The 16,304-nt window shown below is 40.2% G+C and overlaps 1 protein-coding gene across 6 annotated transcripts in view; it reads left to right on the top strand.

The window, feature by feature from the left end:
* The window catches only part of CNOT2 (CCR4-NOT transcription complex subunit 2), a 56,763-nt gene that overhangs the window by 15,762 nt on the left and 24,697 nt on the right, over positions 1-16,304 (top strand). For 2 of the 6 annotated variants that reach the window (XM_079994273.1, XM_079994274.1), the window contains exon 2: positions 12,241-12,310. The exons of 3 other annotated variants lie outside the window; for them this stretch is intronic. The gene's annotated coding sequence lies outside the window, so the exon portion shown is untranslated. Of the gene's footprint in view, positions 1-12,240; positions 12,311-14,138; positions 14,329-16,304 lie in introns of those variants that run through there. One more of the 6 variants, XM_079994275.1, reaches the window with a different exon arrangement.

Below are 16,304 nucleotides of genomic sequence, written 5' to 3'. Positions count from 1 at the left end.
TTGATATACACATCAAATAAAATGTTGTTTTTAAAAAGTTGTCTTCTGTTTACTATTGGCAAGGGTTTCCCTTATTTCTAAATTTTAAGAGACAAAGATTAATTACTGGCAATTAGCTGCTGCAAAACTGTTGACAGGATGGCTTGGAGAAGAATTTCTCCTAGGTTGAATTTTTTGTATTGCTCTCTTCTATTTACTTTATTGGGAAAGTAAGTTACATTTTATTTCTTTGTTGTGTGGACAGTAAGGACATTTCTATTTTTTCCATTTTCTTGTTCCAGACATCTGTTCAAAATGGAATGAGTTAGCCCCATCAGTTTAAAACAGTTGCATGTATTCACTGTTTTTGAAACCCCATTTTACTTTCATTATCATAAGTGCACATATTGTTTCGCTGCAATGTTTCATGATTGTTAAGATTTCTAAGGAAAATATCCAAAACTCTTGAAAACACTTTGAAATATCTGAAGGTAAACTAGTGTTATAATTGTAGGCAGTGACTTAAACTTGAAAACTACAAAATAAATTAATTAATCTTTCAAAAATACGTATTTTAAAATGGCTTTCAAATAGCACTGTTACACTCATTAAGTTCCACTTAATGAGTTACCACTTAAGCTCCAAGACAAGTTTGAGTTAAGTGTGTGCCAGATTATGACAAATAAGCTCTACTTTTTTATTAACAATTTTTAATTAAATTTTAACAATGAAAAGCAAAGAACAAAATTATTGTTAATTACAACGATAAAGAACTCTTAAACCTCGTACCTTAGTGTGGGTTGTTATGAACCCTTGCTACCTTACTGGTGTTGTTGTGCACTCCAGCAGCTTTTGGAAATACTTTTGAGCAAACATGAACCATCATATATTCCACGTTCTCTTCACAATTGTGGGACCAATTGTCCTGTGGTGTTTCACCTCCCACCGCCATTTAGAATTTCTTATAATTTACATTTGACTTACTAAGCTGCTTTACTGCTTTTGAAACGAATGGGAAAGGGAAGCCCTGAAATGCCAAAGGTAACTGGGGGTCTGTTCTATTCCCATCAACTTCTCAAAATAGGGTAGAGAAAACAACAGCATTCCATCTGTATAATAAATTCCTTTTTTTGGGGGGGGGGGTAACACAACTTAACAGGTACTGAAGGGTTTTGGGGGGGCTGTGGTGGTGGAGGGAATTAGATCTGTACAGTCCTGTATCAGAAAACAGAGAAACCCCAATACAAAGCATTGCAGAAGTCTGTTGAACTCCAGGAGTAAATTTTGCCTAGGGCAGTGATGTTGAATCTCAGGCCTCCCTGTGCTTGGAACTCTTCCCTAGGAAACACACCCTCACTTCCCATACACATCTCTCAACAGCCATGCTTCACACACCCCTTGAATGTTTTTGCCTAGTTGGGATGCTTCCTTGAACTCTTGTTACTGACTGTTGCTTTCCTGGATGGAGGATAGAGAAGTGTATGTGAGCGTATATAGAAACTAACTTACTGTACGGAGGTAAATTTTACTTTTTTTGCTCTTTCCACTTTTGCCCCTGGCTCCGCCTACCACTTGCATGTGACTCTCAGAAGGTTGCTATGAAGGCACTTGGGCCAAAAAAGTTTCCCCTCTTCTGCCCTTTGGGACTAATCCTACTCCTAGTTGGCCTTTTCTGGACGTAAGCATTAACACTCTCATAATGAAATCAGTTATAACCTTTATTTCTAGCTAGAACTTTAATGGGATCTTTGGACCCCAATATCAGATTGTTACCATTAAAAAATAAAAGTGTTGAAGGGTTAAAATTGCATGGCAGCATTATGTAGCTTAAAGTGACACCTGCTTGTTTTTTGGTTGCAGTTAGCACAGATAGGAAGTACGTCCAGGTAACTCACTGCATTTCTGTAAAAAGTACATATAGGTGATAATTTAACCATAGCTTAACTTCCGAAATAGAATTGCAAGAGTTATATTGACATTAAAGAACAAAAAAAACTTCCAAGAAAGTATTTCATGATTCCTGCATTGCAGGGTGGTGGTGTAGATGACCCTCATGGCCCTTCCAACTCTACAATTTATAATTCTATTCTGTGGTTCTGTGTATAGCTGAGGGTATATGAATCCATTTTCTGAACATTGTTACCTATCACACTGTTTGAAAAAGTCATCCAAGCCTCTGGAGCAGATTTAGAGAACATGGGCGCTGCATAGGGAAGTGAAATCACCTCCTTTCCATCAATGACAACTTCTACTGGATCAACTATCCTGCTAAAATCTGAGATATTGTTCACAGTAGCATAACTCATGCTGGAATCTGGTGCCCAGTACCTGGAAGCACACCCCATTTAACACAGCTAGGCTTACTATTGATCACTCATTCTTGGGACAGAAGTTAAGGACTTACTACTGCCCATCTTTTCTAAATGAATAATATTGAAGTTAATATTAAACTCTACAGTTCATTCTTTAGGCTGAAGTAACTGTTTACATGAACATAGACAGTGTTATCAGAAAATAGATATATGATGAAAGCTAAAATGTGTTTCCCATTCAATTAATTTTGCAGTCTGGTAAATGTCTACTCAGAAGTAAAACTTGTGGAGTTCATTTGAGCTTGCTATTAAATAATTAGGTATAGGACTGCAGGCTTTGTGGTGCAACTCTCAACATCCTTAGCAGAACAGTGCAAAGTATTTTATCATTGATGAGGACAAATCTGCTTGCAGCAGAGGAAGTGATGGAAAGGAGAGACACTCCATTAGCTTCTCTCCCTGAATTTCAGCTGGTCATTAGAAGAACTATGAAAAATTATTTGTACCTGAGTTAGCTTGTTTTTCCTCTTTCCTCCTCCTCATTTTTTCCTTTTGTGTCACATATTTTAGAATGATTGTGAGTCTGCAGGCAGGGGCTACCTGGCTTTTTGGTTTGATCTTATGTGGGCCCCTCAAGGAGCCTTTTCAGCAGAAGAGTAAGGTAAATATGCTTTAAAGCAAGAAAAAAGTATCTTAAGATACATAAAAACTATGCCAAGTAAGTAGCTTTATTGAGTATCTTTGGAAAAGCAAACATGTTGAGGGCAATTGCTTATCAGTGAGGTTTACCAAATAGCTCATACAATAGTAAGCAATGATTTTGGATTATGAGAATAAACTATGGTAAGCCTCAGGTTCTCTTCCTTCCCAGTTCCCTTCCTTTGCATGTGAGCGTAGAGATAAAGAGCTTCCACTTTCTGTTTCAAATAACCTGCAGCTTCCCATTATGTCTGAACTTTGCAAGTGACAATTAATTCTAACTGGTTTGTTCAGGGAAACCAGGATTTAAATGTGTCTTCAGATGCTGATTTCTTTGAACTTTGGGCAGGGTTCAATGGTAGAGCATCAGCTTTGCAGAATGACACAGATTCAGTCCCCAGCATCTCCAATTAGGGCTAGTAAAGACTCCTGCCTAAAACCAGGCATAGACAATACTGGTTTGAATGGGCCAGTGATCTTATATGGTGTAAGGCAGCTTCCTATGTTTCTATCAGTCTTAGAAACTCAGATGTGTAAGCAAATTGTCAAATGCCAGCGTAAACCTCAGTTACTGTCACCATCATGGAATGTCTAGGCACCATCCCCCCCCAATAGAATTTATTTTTATTTCTATGCCGCTTCATATTTTAAATCTCACAGCAGTTGACAACATCCAGAATAAAATATATCTAAGCTTCAAGGAAAATATTTCAGATCCTTCTCTTAAGGTACATTTTGCTTTCCCCATATTGATTTACCGATTCAATTTATAGAACTGCCCCATAGCAGGACAGTAGGAAGCCAGGGTGGTTTAGTGGTTGGAGTGTTGGACTAGGACCTGGGAGATCAGAGTTCAAATCCCCAGTCAGTCATGAAGCTAACAAGGTGACCTTGGAGTTGATCGCAACCTCTTCACCTACCTTTCAGGGTCGTTGTAGGCATTAACTGATGAGGGGTGTTTGTGTGTGAACAATGTCCTTGGAGCAAAAGGTAGGAGATAAAAGGCAATAAATAAGCTCTTCTGCTGACCTGCTTAAGAAAGCTGAAGATGGAGATGTCTGTCATCAACCAACATCTGTACTAACCAGATGAACTATTTTCCTGACTGGTTAATACTGTAATGTGATTTGTGTCTCCCATAACATAGGGTTCCATTGTAGCTCAGAATGCATTGCTTGCTAGCATTCAATGCTCCCTTTTCATTTTATTTTAGAGAGAATCCCTCCTAGAGCTTGTTTTGCTTTATAACTTTGCAGTCCACTAGCTCAGACTTGTCTTTAATCACTAACTTGGAAAGCCATAGGTAACCAGGAAGCCATTCAGCTGAGTGATCAAACTGGTGGAGGAGGGAAGAAGTGCCTGGTCCCTGCTTCATGCTCAGCTCAGAAAGTAGTGAGCTGGAGGAGAGAAGTCCCCTCCTCTGTGTCCCGCATTAAAATGGATTAGGCTGCAGGACAGAGTTCTCAGCCTGCTGAGAGCTGGCAGACCTTTTTTGAAGGCCAGCAACTTTTGTGGCCTTATTAAAAGAAATCTCATACTTTTATTAATGTATCTCAGTGGAGAGAGAGGTGGAAGGAAAGGTGACACTGTTTCATTGAATCTATTGCCACATCTATTTCCTCAGATGTCTACTGTACCTTCTGTGACCCATTATGTTGTAGTCAAAAAGAACTGACACAATATAGCTTGTTTAATTGTAATTTGAGAAGCCACTGGTAGAAACGCCAGGTGTTCAGTGAACACATTACTGAGTTAACAGTATTTCTTTTGAATATTAGTACTCTATAGTGAATGTGCCTTTTCGTGGAAATGCCTGGATCCTTTCTGTATATGCATCCTTGGTTTGATCTTATATATAAATGATCTATGTGAGATTAATACAATATATAAAGTGGGGTGAAAATTATTTTAACAGGCCTCTTTATGAATTGACAAATGGCTAAAGAACAGCAAGCAGAGAGGAAGGAGAAATGGACATTTCTCACAATGGAGAGATGTAAAAAGTGATGTCCTCAAGGATTTGTATTAGGATCCCTGTTCTTTAACTTGTTCATAAATTACCTGGAGGTGAGCAGGGAGGTAGACAAGTTTGCTGGTGACACCAAGTCATTTGGGGTGATAAAATAAAAGGGATTTCAAGGCATTCCAAAAGGTTCACTCCAAACTGGATGAATTGGTATTTAAATGGTAATTGTGGTTCAGTCAAATAAGTGTAAAGTGTAAGTGATGGGGCCTTCACTTACAAGGAAAGGGATCCTGGTGTTGTCATAGATAGCTCAAGGAAACAGCTGGCCCTCTCTTTCAGCATTTGTGAAAAGACAAAGTCTGTGGCTGAGGATTATTAGGAAAGGGGTGGAAAATAAAACTGGCAATATTGCAATTCCTTTATAAAAATATATTGTGCAGCCACAGTTGGAATACTGTAAACAGGTCTAGTTGCTGCATCTTGAAAAGAATATTATAGAGCTAGAAAAGGTGCAGAAAAGGGCCACCAGAATTATTAGGGTGTGTGTGTGGAACAACTAGCCTCTAAGGAAAGAGCTACAGCATTTGGGTTTTTTTAGTTTAGGAAAAAAAGTGAAGGGGGCCATAAGTAACGTTGTGTACCTTGCCCCGGCCCACATCCTCTGGCATTCACAGATGACTTTGAGGAGATCTCAGGTCCACTTCTGAACTTGCACTGGGATTTGCAGGTGTTTCTGCCTGCAAAGGGACGGTAAGTGAAGAACTCACTTTGTGCTGTGTTTTGAAGACCATCAAAGGCAGTGAGAGGCTTGTTTAAAGTGTAGGAGGCTTCCACCTTAAGAGTCTTCTGTAGGTTTCTCTCTTTGGGGAATGTACATATGATAAGACAGTCATGCAAAAAATGAATTTAAAAAGCAGTGTTAGGATGACTCTTTGGGATGTTTAACAAGGAAAGAATATCTCTTGTTAATGAACCAGACAAAATTGTTGTTGATGCAGACTGTTCTATTAAGTGGCAGTCCTAAAATTCTGTTTTCATCAGAATTTGAATTGAATGTTAGTTGCACTTCACTTCATTTCTTTTATTGGTGTAGGGAGCCATGGTAGAAATTGTTTCATAACTTTGCTGCAGCATCAGTTAAAATGTTTATTCTGAAATCTGCTATATTATTTGTATTTAATTTAGTATCGGCACAAATTGATTCATTCAGATTTTGTAGTAATGGGAGAGAAGTCCGGAAAGCAGTTTCCCATCCACCCCTTTTTATAATTTAACACCTTTTGATGTCCTAATGTTCTATTGGGATTGCTATATTACATTACATTATTAATTGTGTTAGAATAACAATACAATTTTCTTTAGTTTGTCTTCCCATTGGCCCCCTAAGTGGCAAGCTGACAGCAAAGGCAATGGGAAGCCACAAATACTCCTTCTAGGCTGATTATTTTAAGCTTGCTTGCTGATTCTAGCCACATAGGCAGCTTTTCAAATGAGTTTAGCTATTCCAAAAGCTGTTCAGAAATCCGTGTTAAAATTCTTTCTCACGGATTACCTATTGTAACCAATGACTTTGCAACATACTTAAACCACCTTGGGTTATCTTAGGATGGAAAATAAAAAAATAAAAATATTGAATATTGTTTTTCATATGTGCTGCATGTGAGTTGAGTAAATATTACTCCTTTCTTTATTTCATTTACTTGATTTGGTTCGCATATTCTAACCTGCCCAGGTAGGAGTAAATGCCTTCCTCTGGAATGTAATTGATTTCCTCTTGTTGCCATCTTGGATGTGAAAAGCCAATTCAGAAAAGTTACCTGGGTGTGAAAAGTTCATTTTCAAATAAATGAAATAATTGTCTGATCCTTCCACTTCCACTTGATGCAGCCTAACATAATAAAAAGTTTGCAAAATAACACATTCAAATACCATCTCTAGCTTAGAATATTTTGCCATATTGTATTCTGGGTCTAAATACTTTTTTTTTTTAAGGGGTTTGTACGTGAACAAGTTGCATAGATTTCTGCAAACACCGTGTATTTCAGGCTTTTGTCATTGTGCAACGAAGAGGAGCGGCATGCTGCCAAACTCCATCCCACTCCAGTGCATCACTTTTTTATTGTTTTCAGCCCTCCATGAGTTGGGTGGTCACGTTCTGAAACAAGGAGTGTCCTCTACTCTTGGAAGGGGGAAAGTGATCCGCTGGAGGGGGTGGAGCGTGGCAGTGTGCCCCTGCTTTCCTTTGTGCAGTATAAGCCACATAGGGATGCCATACGTCCGGAATTTCCTGGACATATCCGGGATCTGTCCGTCGAAAACAGCCAGTCCATCGAAATTCGTCCAGGCAGAATTTCCTATGGCCGATTAAAAACCCTGGTGTATGGCAGTCTATATTGAAAGTGTTGATTTTTTTTGGTGATCTTGATTTTTTTTGGTGAGTGGGGGCTCAACAAAGCTCAACAACTTTTCTAAACAAAGCATGATGTTGTGTACAAAAATTGTATGTGTTTAGTTATATGTGAGAGACTTCAGGCATCTTCTTGTGTTAAGCAGTGCTTCATTTCTGTATGTGGCATGTCCATACTAGTTTTAACTCTTTCACCCCTGCCTGCATGGAAGTAGAGAGAGACGAGAGTTGGAGCTATGTAAGCTCATGGGCCAGGCTTTTCCAAGCTGGCTAAAAATGGTGCCTTATCATCCTATCCCCATCCATTAGTGCATTCTTCTGTGTTAATTGAGAGGACTGTGGTCTTTATGTCCTGCTTGGGAGTTTGCCAAAAGCATCTGCCTGGCAACTGTGGGAAATGGGAAGCAGGATGCTGGATCCAGTAGGGAGCAATTTAAAAGACAGTTGGTTCACAAAAACAAATGCTAATGTTAGATCACATAGGTAATTTTGCTGAGAGAAGGCTATGGTCTTGAATAGAGATTCTTTAGTTCCTGATGGATGGGGGACATGAGATATCTAGAGTTATCCTATCCAGAGAGATAGGAAAAGATGTTGTCATTGAACTCTGAATTGTATCTTCATATTGCTCAGTTTTGTATTTTCAGGGTTGGGAAAATATTTCACTTTCTTATTTGAGCCCTGCACGGAGATTAAAATCTTTCAAATTCCTGGGTTTCAGAATAAAAATTTCCTAGGTAGCCATGCTCGGCAGCGTTTTGCTCAGTGTTCGAAACTCCCATTGTTCTAGGCACACTTTGTGACAGGGAATTTCATTAGTGCGAGCAGCTTCTGAGCTCTGGGTACAGTACTGCACCTAAGATTTCAGATTAAAACTGCAGAGTGGAAGGAAAGGAGGACCTTTTTCTGCCTTCCCATTTCCAGCTGCTACTCTTTGAAGACTGGAGAAGAGATCCTGTTAGGAATATTAGGGGAGTGGACAGGGGCAGGACTAGACCATGTGGAAAATGAACATAATATTCTAGCTGCAGTTCATTCATTTTCAGCTGTGTATTCTTGTTATGAAAAAGCGAGACTAGACATTCCATTGTTGGCCCATAATCTCTGTTTAAGGTGCGATTTAGCTCCTAGTTTTCATATCTCAGTTTCTACTACTTGTTTTGCTATATTTTAATATCCCCATTTTTGCATATTCTGTGTTTATAAATGCAAATATACACCATCTATAATTCCTGGGTGTGGGAAAATGATCAGAAATAAGTGATGGAACCGCTGTGTCTGTTGTGTAGGTGGCTCAGTTTTAATAGTTACCAGAACTCATTGGAGAAAATAAGCAATGATAGAACAGAACTTACGTAACGTTATAGCTTTGCTGTATTTTGTTCTGTGGTTTGTGTACCTTTTGACTTTTTTGAGAGATGTACTATCAAGCTAAGGAGAGGGTTTTTAAAATAAACTTGAGTTACTGTAATATTTCTCTATAATTTATTCTTTATCTCAGTATGCAGTCTTAAAAGGCCATTTACAACATAAAAACAGTCTTCAATAATAAAAGTTTCTAATTAATTGAAAATGCAGTCATTAAACTGTAATGGAGTCAAGTCTTTTGTTTCCTTATTTCATTAGTTTTTATCTGGCTTGGGCACAATCTGTAGTTTGCAATCCATGTTTTGCTTGTCATTCTTTCTGTAGCTGGCTGCTCTGACTTTCATAGCCCATCATTCCCAGCAGTTACCTCCCGCATGGGTATGGTGGGAGAAAAAACGATGTGGGGGCAAATCCATGCGGTGCCAATGTCTCACTCTTTCTCCTTCCCCTTGGACATGCAGGTGCTGCTAAATTAGTGAACAGTCCCACTTCTCGTTTCCTGTCCTTAAACAGTGGGGTTAAGGAAGCCATATAATGAATGGCAGTTTTTGTCTCTGCAGTAGCCACAGAAAGAACAAAGAATTCTTAAATGTAAGAGACGGTTTGAATTCCCCCCCCCGCCACCTTTTGTATTTCTTATTTTTGTAGTATTGGACTGGGGCTATATATGGAGCTGCTGCTTTAAGCAAACTCCTGCTGTTACAGCTGAGGGAGCCCCACCATGCATCATATGTATGTATACAGTGGTACCTCTGGATGCGAACTGGAGCTGTTCCGGAGCTCTGTTTGCATCCAGAAGCGAACGCAACCTGCGTCTGCGCGTGCCCAGGTCGCAATTCACCGCTTCTACGCATGCTTCATTTTGACCATCTGCACATGCGTGAGCAGCGAAACCCAGAAGTAACGCGCTCCGTTACTTCCGGGTCGCCGCAGCACGCAACCCGAAAATACTTATCCTGAAGCTACCCAAGGTATGACTATATTGCAAGAAGAAGGGGATTGAGGATGGAGCTGCTCTTGGCCTTTAAGGATAGCTACATTGATGAAACTCTTTTAGCACCCTTGACCAGTTCTGCACAAGCGGCTTGAAATGAAAGACTGCAGTTTAACAACTTTTTTAGTTTAAAGCTCATACACTTTAGTGTATAAAGTAACTGCTATTGAGGCCTCAATCCCTATGAGCACTTAACAGAGAATAAGGCCCTTTGAATTTAACGGGGCATACGTCTAAGTGAAGATGCATGCATAGCATCAAAGCATGCCCTTTTTTCAGTTAGATTTTACACATTGTTTGTGGCTTCTCTCTGTATGCTGTTAAGATCCATATTCCTGGGCTGACTATGATGTGTTTTGCCCTCTGTATGCTGTTAGAGAAGGACAGATTAAAGGAAGTGAATCTGGGTCACTTGCTTATCATAAAGGAAGGCTCAGCCCTTTAGCAACTGTACTGAGTCAGAGTTCTTTTCATGTGCTAGAGAAAGTAGTAATACCCTTGAATTGTTGCATTAAGAGTACATTTCACCTTAACATTTTATTCTTATGGACTGGCCCTATCGAGGAGAAGCTCGCAAGGCAAACAAGCGGTCATGGAACACTCTTCTGCATCCACAGTCTTCAAAATTTAGGGAGGCAAAGGAAAAAACAACCAGTGGGAAACTTATACTGCATAACATTTTAATGTGTTTCAGTAACATTTACATCTATATCAACGTAATACTTTCCAGTTGACAGTATCTGTGTGCCTTTTAGTTGATTTATAAACAGAAGTGACTACTGTGGGAATGAGTTCCACTGTTTATTTATGTGCTGTGTGAAGGAGACAAAAGAAAGTACTACTCCACACAGTGCATAGTTAAACTATGCCATGGAATTTGCTCCCATGGGACGTAGTGATGGTGACCACTTGGATGGCTTTAAAAGGAGATTAGACATTTATTATTATTACTGCGTTTCTGATTCATTTCAGCAGAAGAAACCCCCCCCCCAAAAAAAGTAATAAAAAAAGTAAAAAAGAATTACATATTACACAATATGTTACATTAAAAAATACAATCATTGATGGACTTCCCTTCCTCTCCTTTCTTGGTTTCTTGTATATTCCACTTCATCTCACGTTTTCTTCGTTTCCCCAGTCTTTCTCTACTCCTCCCATTAATTCTGGTTCTAACTTACACTGCTGAACATACTAAGATGAGACAAATTCATTGTCCTAGGCGCATTTTGCAACAGGGAATTTCATTAATGTGAGCAGCTTCTGAGCTCTGGACACAGTACTGCACCTAAGATTTCAGATTAAAACTGCCACTGCTGGAAGGAACCTTTTTCTGCCTCCCTACTGCCAGCCATCCTGAAGACTGGAGAAGGGACCCTCATAAGAATATTAGGGGGGCGGACAGGGGAAGTAGGGCTTTTTTTCCCCAGCCTTCAGATGAGGACTAGACTGTGATTTTACCAGTTTATGAGGAGCAGGCTGCAGTTTATTCATTTTCGACTTTGTATTTTTGTTATATGGGACGCAGGTGGCGCTGTGGGTTAAAGCCTCAGCGCCTAGGACTTGCCGATCGAAAGGTCGGCGGTTCGAATCCCTGCGGCGGGGTGCGCTCCTGCTGCTCGGTCCCAGCGCCTGCCAACCTAGCAGTTCGAAAGCACCCCCGGGTGCAAGTAGATAAATAGGGACCGCTTACCAGCGGGAAGGTAAACGGTGTTTCCGTGTGCGGCTCTGGCTCGCCAGAGCAGCGATGTCACGCTGGCCACGTGACCCGGAAGTGTCTCCGGACAGCGCTGGCCCCTGGCCTCTTAAGTGAGATGGGTGCACAACCCCAGAGTCTGTCAAGACTGGCCCGTACGGGCAGGGGTACCTTTACCTTTACCTTTATTCTTGTTATAAAAAAGTGCGCCTAGACAATCCTTTGTGGCACCTATAACCTAGGTTTAAGGTGCCATTTAGTTCCTAGCTTTCATATCTCAGTTGCTAACACTGATGCCCATATTAACTGGCAGTATTTCAGTGACTGGGTGGTGGTTGTTTTGGTTACCATCTGGCACACTAAAAAACAAAAACAAACCCAGAATACCACCTCCATCCATGCCCATGCTTGAGATTTCTATTGGCACTTGGTTGGATACTGTTGGAGACGGTGTTCTGGACTCGGTGGACCCTTGACCTGGTCAATGTATTTGGTATGTTCCCAGTAAGTAAATTAGGAGCATATAAGTAGAAGACTTGTAGCTAATTTTTGATAGCCCTTTTTTAATCCTGTAAAACATTAATTTACATTGGCAATAATACCTTGCCGTTAAAGAATTCATATATTGTTTATGTTGTACCACATTTCATAATGGCAAGGTCAATGCTTTTGAAGATCCTTTCAGTTCTGTAAGTAACATATAAATTAGCCTTTAACTTTATAATATGATTTTTCATTTTATAGTGAAATAAAACCTATTGTGTTTGCTAAAGTTGTTGATTCCCTCAACTTTTCTAATAACTTAATCTACTTCATTTACAGGAAGTGTCCATCAAAGCTTGCTTGCTTCAACAGACACAAAAAAGTTAATGGGCAAAAGTACAGTTTTTAGGTAGGTAGATATTTTCTTAGTGTGTGTTAGGTTTTCTAGGAAAGATTTTCTAGTAATGTTTGTAAACAGATAATAAATAAAGTTTTTCACTGATAAATATTTGATCCAGTCCAGGATGGAAAAGTAACCTGAATGTTTGTAGGCAATTTTGCAATCTTTTATTTTAATTTATTTTTTGTTGAACTTTGCATATAATGGCAATTCAGTATTGTGGAGGGTTTGTAAGATGAGTGTTTTTCTTGTGAAAACATTTTGGAATACTTGGGACGGGGGAAATGCCCAAATGGGAAGTTTGCTTCCAATATTATAGCTCTAATAAGTCAAATTGCTGCTTTTAAACTGAGTTGGTAACACTTTGTTGTGGTTGAATTACCGTTTTAGTTAGTCATAACTGAAGTGTACCCTGTGTACATTTTTGTACATTATTTTAGTGGTTTTGCCATTGGCATTTTTGAAGCCACCTTGAGTGCCCATTGGGCCATTTGTTAAAAGGTATGTTTATTCAATGCATTTATTTGAACCTTAATATTAAAGTGTTTATTCAGTTCCTCTCACTGATCCAACATTTGAGACTGCATGCACATAACTCTTCAGGGAAAAGCACTGCTCAGCTGTTTGGAAGTAGGAGTAGGCATTTTTTTCAGTTCCTTGCTTTTCCATCCTGTTCCAGCCAAGCAGTTGAACAGCTGGATTTTAAGATTTTTGGAAGGGGCTTTCCACACGAAGCCCTGATTGATGCACATGTGTTCCTTTTTTTGAGATTAGGATAACTGTCTGGTATTTGTGCTAACATATTGTGATGGAAAACCTGTTCAGCCTTAAGAACCCTCTTGACCTTAACAGTCCTATGTATTGTTTACACAGGAGTAAATCCTACTGTGCTTGCTTACTTCCTGATAAGCATGCATAGGACTGAAGACTTAGAGCAGGATTCATTGAAGACATTTGCTAGTGCAGCAGCGGGATTTCTCCCTTCCCTGTCCCCTGTGTATTACCCAAATTGGGCTGGTGGGACTGGGAGAACCAGAAGGACAATATGGGGGGGGGGGAGAGATGTTCCATCTGGCAAGTTGAAAAGCTTGTTGTGCTGGAATGATTGCCACAGAGCTGCATTGAATCCCAGCAAGTTCAAAACCTCATGAGTTCTGCATACTAGAGGAAAATCGCTTCCATATGTACCTGCATGTCTCCTTTGATCTCTTTCGGAAGTGGTGCACCGTATGCCACCACTATTGGAATATTTTAAAGCTATGTCCTAATATCTTTGATTAAAGAGTTATTCAGGGAAATGTCTTCAGAGAGTTGTAGGTGGTAGACCTCCCTTTTATAAGTATAAGAGAGCAAAGTTTTGATGAGAAGACTCTCCCTCGGAGGAAAAATATTTCAAATTCCTAAGAGTCTGCATCATGTACTAAGGACAGTACCCTGAGCAAACTTGAGGGAATGAGCAAGAATGCCAAATTGTTTGGTGTCAGAAGCAAATGTTAAGCTGTTTGGAGGAAATGTACAGAATTCCTGCCCGCCCTCCCAGCTCCAATCTATAATTAATCAGACATGATTTGAATTAAATATCTTCAAAGAGGAGTCTTACAGTTTGTAACCTTAAACACTAGATATCTAAAATCTGAATATGATTTTTGCCTTCTCTTAAAGAGCTTGTTATTCTTACAAAATCTGTTCTGCCCTTTTATGACTTCTCAGACAAGATGTAAACTACTGTTGAACAGATCATATACTAACTACCCCATTATGACAACATCTTTCTCTTAGCTGCTGTTACCACAGCCATGTGGCTATTTGTATGCCTATACTTGGGAATGCAAATCCCTTGTCTTGGCTGGGGAAGGGTACTCAAGTTAATATTTTCCCTTGCCACTTAGAGATGCTTCAGGTTTCACTCTTTCTTCCCTTGTGGGAATGCACATGGAGGCAATTCTCATGATGAAAATAAAAATGATGAGAGTGCCTAAACCACACTGGCTTGTGGGACAGACCTAGTTTTTCCAAGAATTCCAGAAGTAGGTTCATATATCTCATTTATACTTGTGAATAAACTCCAGTATAAGTTATTGCTAATAATACCTATTTCAAAAGCTGTGCTTGTTAAGAAGTAGCCATCAGTAGATGGAGTACGGGTGAGGAATTACTACAATTTCTTAGTTTTGTTGGAATGAGTAAAGATTTATAGTTCTTTGAATTTAAGAAAATCTTACAATTTAAATCCTTTAAAAACAGCCATAGAAGAATACAGTATAGGAAAACTGGGAGGCTAGAACTAATTATCACTGGAGGAAGAAAGTACTTTGATCTTGAGACTGAGGCTAGGAAGGTAAAAATCGTGCCTAATGGAAGATTCTTCAAAGAGAGGAAGCATTAGCGTAACATGTGTGAAATGACAATGCTATTATTGCTCCACTCCCTGCTCCAAAAAGGAGGAAATTATATTTTCCTTTGGCTAAATATGGCAACTCCGCTCAGGAGATGGGTGGACTATCATTGTCTCTATAGTTGATGTTTCAAATGGGGAAACATTCCATGAAAGTTCCTTATGTTTACTAGGCAACCTTGGCATTATCGGATCATTATCGGATGGATGGCGGCTAACAGATTGAGGTTGAATCCTGACAAGACAGAAGTACTGTTTCTGGGGGACAGGAGGCGGGCAGGTGTGGAGGATTCCCTGGTCCTGAATGGGGTAACTGTGCCCCTGAAGGACCAGGTGCGCAGCCTGGGAATCATTTTGGACTCACAGCTGTCCATGGAGGCACAGGTCAAATCTGTGTCCAGGGCAGCTGTTTACCAGCTCCATCTGGTACGTAGGCTGAGACCCTATCTGCCTGCGGACTGTCTCGCCAGAGTGGTGCATGCTCTGGTTATCTCCCGCGTGGACTACTGCAATGCACTCTACGTGGGGCTACCTTTGAAGGTGACTCGGAAACTACAACTAATTCAGAATGCGGCAGCTAGACTGGTGACTGGGAGCGGCCGCCGAGACCATATAACACCGGTCTTGAAAGACCTACATTGGCTCCCAGTATGTTTCCGAGCACAATTCAAAGTGTTGGTGCTGACCTTTAAAGCCCTAAACGGCCTCGGTCCAGTATACCTGAAGGGGCGTCTCCACCCCCATCATTCTGCCCGGACGCTGAGGTCCAGCGCCGAGGGCCTTCTGGCGGTTCCCTCATTGCGAGAAGCAAAGCTACAGGGAACCAGGCAGAGGGCCTTCTCGGTAGTGGCGCCCACCCTGTGGAACGCCCTTCCAGCAGATGTCAAAGCGATAAACAACTACCTGACATTCAGAAGACATCTTAAGGCAGCCCTGTTCAGGGAAGTTTTTAACGTGTGATTTTACTGTATTTTTGGTTTTTATGGAAGCCGCCCAGAGTGGCTGGGAAGGCCCAGCCAGATGGGCGGGATATAAATAATAAATAATAATAATAATAATAATAATAATAATAATAATAATAATAATTATTATTATTATTATTGTTATTATTATTATTATTATTATTATTATCATAGAGTTGGAAGGGACCCTGAGGATCACCTTAGTCCAACCCCTTGCAATGCGGGACCATATGGGAATCAAACCTGAGGACCAGAGCATGATGGTGCCTTCACCTGGCAATATATTGCAGGTGAGGCTTGCTTGGGCCTCCTTCCTTTCTGTACCAAAGGTACAGCACAAATTTTCTGAGGAACAAGATCAAACTTAAATCTGCCGTGGTTACTGATTTATGTCTTTATGCTGGCAGTTTGTAACTTTAAGTGCAAGTATTGATAACTACAAAGCAATTCTGCCTTTTTTATTTTTAGTGAGGGTAATGCAATGGTAGTAATAGTAGGGTAGGGTAGTGTTATAATGAGAAGGGAGTAAGTTGGCAAAGAACATTCTTTCTGGCTTCACTGCATGCAAGATTACCTTGGTTGACTCTACTCTTCTTCACCCTTGCTAGGAGCAGCAGCTGCCACCAATAATTTCTCAGCTCATCAT

Source organism: Podarcis cretensis, assembly GCF_951804945.1.
Source record: "Podarcis cretensis genome assembly, chromosome: 10".
Lineage (NCBI taxonomy): Eukaryota > Metazoa > Chordata > Lepidosauria > Squamata > Lacertidae > Podarcis > Podarcis cretensis.
Note: the sequence above shows the minus strand (reverse complement) of the source record. Positions and strands in the feature narration are given on the sequence as shown.